Below are 4705 nucleotides of genomic sequence, written 5' to 3'. Positions count from 1 at the left end.
TGCATTCAAACACATCGATGAAGTAAAGGACATTGCAAACTACTTCAATGTTCTAAACGTGCCACGAGACTCAGTGTTACTTAGGATGCTTCCGATGACATTTACCAGCAAAGCTAAAGTTTGGTTGAAATCACTTGCGCCCGTATCCATTACTACTTGGGCAAATCTTCGTAAATCCTTCAATGAGCAATTCAACCCGCCTTCAAAGATATCCAAACTCAAAAAGAAGATTGCTAATTTCTAAAAAACCGATGGATCCTCATATGAAGCATGGGAGAGATATAAAGGTTTGGTTAGAAGTTGTCCTCAACACGATTTGAATGTCCAACAAGATGTGTCCATTTTCTATTATGGTGTGAGTGTTACAACAAGGCAACTTCTTGACTCTCAAGGACCAATGACAAAAAAAGAGACGACCACCATTAAAGAGTTAATTAAGGAATTTACAAAGCACTCATGTGAATATCACAACCCACGAGAAGATGTTAGTAGAGGTAAAGGAGATGGAGGGAATGAGAACATGGTTGCAATCATTGTTAAACTAGAGAACAGGAATAAGTGAATGAAGAAATTAGATCAATCTGTACACGCCATAAGAGTTGGATGTGACAGTTGTCATGGGCCACATTTAACAAGGGATTGTGATTTGGATGAGCATGGGAATAGGAAAGAGAAAGTATTTTTCTCTAGTGGTGACAAATATGATGAAGATTGGAGGAAGTCGAAAAAGGAGTGGATGCCTTATGACGAGTACAAGAAGCAAAAGGACGAGAAATAAGTTCATATGGTTTTGGATCATAGAACTTAAGGATATTTTTAGATCTAATCATTTTCGGTGAAATAAGTTCATATGGTTTTGGATCTTAATATTAGGATTATACCATATTCAACAAAATCAAATTTTGTATTATAACAAATTTTGGATCATTACATTTTTGGAATCATAACAGTAACATCCTAATTTTCAAGGTAATAAATGTCAAAATATAAATATCACAATATCTCTCAAGATCAAGTCTCAACTTATTTATTAACTAAACTATATCGAAAGCAATAAGAAGAAAATAAGGTCTTTGATTGAAGAGCTTCGGTTGTTACGTCTTTACGGAACTCCTCTGTCATCTTCTTGATTAATCTTTCTCCTTGGCCTTTCCACCACTACTTGATATATAGTTTCGTGGGTTGCACACATTTAAATTCTAATCGGGTAAGGCTGGGGCCTAGTGGATTCCTGTTGAACATAAATGTCTATCACTTAAAAACAAATGGTTTGATCGTATATTTTCAAAAAATCATACGGTAGAACATATCACCTGATCACACAATTTCGGGGAATGATTAATTATCCAGGCAAAGAACCAGAAGCTTGTTTCCTTTCCCCTTGGCACAATACATCCACTATGCTCATGTATTTTAAATATCCAAGGAAGTGAGTAAATTTCTCAATTCCCATCCTCGTCTATTACACACATTCGTCATGTTCATGACTATTAAACACCCCACCCGTTCTCACTAAATATGGCACTCTAAGAAATCACACAGTAGACAAACAAGTATAAATAACATTTGCATGCAAATATATGTATCATAAATCATACTTTTAACAAATAATTAAAAATTGCATATAAATTGCATGATAAACATTTATGTGCGAGTAATCACATGTAACATTCAGATTTTTCAACCAAATGTTTTCATTTTTAAGTTCATGTACAAAGATTATTCATAAAAACTGTCACAAGAAAATCACAGTGTTAAATACAAATCATCATCAAATTATCAGAGTGTCCCAAAATACCTGGTAACATAAACTGCAGGCGAATGTATACAATCAAGTCTTTGCTTTCCCACGATCCTCAGAAGTGCCTGAAACATATTTAATCAACAATTGTAAGAATGAAGCTTAGTGAGTTACTCAAAATATCACATATAATATAGCACAAAATAAATAGTTATGGATTATCAGCAACAGTAGAGACTACCCAAAGTCTTAGTGTGCAAACAACATGCCCCATGGGTTATCAGCAACCCTGGAGACTAACCGAAGTCTCAGCACACATATCACAGTAATAGCACATAATCTAGTTGGTCATCACATATTTAAATCTATTATACCACACATGTAAGAATAAGTAACGAGACTTACACATACAGATGACTGATAGAAATCACACCTGAACTGCGGAACTAGACTCCACTTAATAGTTACACCAGTTAACCTTAAGTAATAATTATGGTAATTTTCATACTTCACTAATCCCAAGCCAAGTCTAATCCTTAAATTGGGCAAAAGACCATTTTGCCCCTCACAAGATCCAAACCCCATCACAAATTGTCAAAAAGGCACACTTTGTCAAAAGTCAACAAAACGCAATGGTGGTTGTACGCACGGTGTACACATCTCTATGTTGGGAGTAGAGTGTAGGGCAAGAGGAGTCGGGTTTGCAATTGGCTACACTGGTCGTATCTAGGATTACGCTTAGCGTATGCGACCTTGACTCAAAATCCAATTTTTAATGTCTTAATCATTAGACATTTACTCCAACCTCATATATGATCCTTAAAGGATGTCCAAATCCATAAAGTCTTTGACTTTATGTTGTTTCATGGCTACAGAGAGATAAATCCCTAAACCATAACATTTTATTTCACCAAAATCTCCATAACTCATGCATGGAAGAAAGGAAAGGACCAAGCTAACATTTTTATGACTCTAAGCACCCTAAAATGTCTAAAAGGACTGCTCATATGCTATGGAGTGTTCCAAACTCACAAAGATCAAGGTTTGGGGACATAATAAGCTTAAATCCAAGTCTAAACTAGATCTATCAAAACAATCTCCAAGGTTTGAACTTTATACCTTCAAAAGGTGAACAAGGAGATGTAGATTCTGGATTCAAAAGCTAGAATGCACCCCGCCTCTTGAATTATCTTCCTTTTCTATCAAGAATACTCAAGGATCACTCTCAAGCTTTAAATCTCACTCACAAGAATTAGGGTTTCGATCTTAGGCTTTGGAGGAAATGTCGGTTGGTCATATGGAGGTCCAAGGGGATTAAGATGCTTAAATAGGGGACAAAACCCTAAATTTAGGGTTTTGGAAAATGCATGAGTACATCCAATGTACCCATATGCACGCCCATTGTACTCATCCACCACCTCAATCCTTATTCGGGCTTACGCCCGACGTATAAGGCTGGTACACTTGGTGTAGGGGCTTAAATGCTAAAATTATAAAATGCCAAGGGTTTAAATGGAAATACCTGGAAACAAGTGCTACAATTTTCCCCCACTAGAATCAGACTTCGTCCTTGAATTCAGTCTCTGCAAATAGGTGAGCATAATGCTCACGCATCTCATCCTTAGGCTCTTAAGTCCACTTAGAGCCTTTCTGATGCTAACACCGAACTTTGACCAAGGTCACTACCTTTTTCCTCAAGGTCTTCACCTTCCTATCTAGAGTCGCCACCGACCTCTCAACATAATTCAGGAGACCATCAACCTGAATGTCCTCCAAAGGAACCACCGCTGTCTCATCGGCTATACAATTCTTTAACTGAGAAACATGCAAGGTGTCGTGAATCTGGATCGACTCCTTTAGCAGATCTAACTGGTATGCCACCTTTCCTACCTGACTTATCATCCTGAAAAGGCCAATAAAGTTAGGGCCCACCTTGCCCCGCTTCCTAAATCGGATAACACATTTCCAAGGTTATTATAGCTTTTTAAATGTTCTTTTTTCTTTTTTGGTGAAAGTATTACTATATTCACACACATATACGAAGGATCATAATCTATTTAACGTATCTTGTATATGTAGAACTTGGTTATAAATATTGATCATTAAATACAAACAATGATAGTGAAGAATTACTCGTAACTAAGAGACTCGATAGGACAAACGTTAGCATCAACGAATCTAAAGTGACTGAGTACAAGAATTTAGTAGCAACATTCAGCAAATAGTTGCATACATTTCGCCCAAAGTCAAATCAAATAGAAAGCACACAATTTCTGAGGAAAAAGCTATGTCAAAAGTTGGAGAACAGAGGACCTGAAGTGATGAGGGGAGGAGAATTTTGCTCCATGAATGGGTAAAGAGAAAGAGAAGATGTGGTTGGTATGTTAAGTGATGGAATATGAAGACCCCTGATGCACCAGATTCTTTTTTTTTTCAAGTAAACTTTAATAAAAAAAAACTATGCATTTGATTGATACATTGCTTTTTTCTCCTCCTTCACTTTCGATATAAACATTGTTCTCAAACACTATTCTCCATGAATCTTTATATTGTACAAGCAAAATCTTGAAATCAACATAATTTAAGAAAAAACATCAGTTTAAACTTCAAATCACCTGAAAATTGAAATCAGAAGAAACTTAATGCATATAATTACATAATTACACTATTTAATGAAAGTATGCCTTTTCTGATCACTTATAATTCTAATAAATTAAATAGATTTTCTAAGTTTTTAATGCACTGCACAATCTCCCACTATCTGTCCTGTTCTTTAGTATTCCTTCAAATCAAACTTGAAACTAAAGAAGAGGGACCTACGATCAATTAAAGGGGGCAGGAGGGGTTGGGATCAATTGGAGAGGTTGAGAAAAGAGGGAGAAAACCTGCGATCAATCTCTAAGAGAGAAGAGGTTAGGGTGGGTGTCGATCGATTTTGTGAATTGATTATCATCAAGATACAAG

General features: G+C 36.2%; 1 non-coding gene across 1 annotated transcript; it reads right to left on the bottom strand.

Moving 5' to 3' along the window:
- Positions 1-214: 214 nt before the first annotated feature.
- LOC145065093 (small nucleolar RNA R71) lies at positions 215-318 on the bottom strand. Its single transcript, XR_013688245.1, has one exon. It is a non-coding gene; the product is annotated as a small nucleolar RNA R71 (small nucleolar RNA).
- Between the last annotated feature and the right edge of the window lie 4387 nt (positions 319-4705).

This window comes from Lactuca serriola, chromosome 7 (genome assembly GCF_051521515.1).
Source record: "Lactuca serriola cultivar US96UC23 chromosome 7, Lser_US96UC23_V15, whole genome shotgun sequence".
Taxonomy (NCBI): Eukaryota; Viridiplantae; Streptophyta; class Magnoliopsida; order Asterales; family Asteraceae; genus Lactuca; species Lactuca serriola.
Note: the sequence above shows the minus strand (reverse complement) of the source record. Positions and strands in the feature narration are given on the sequence as shown.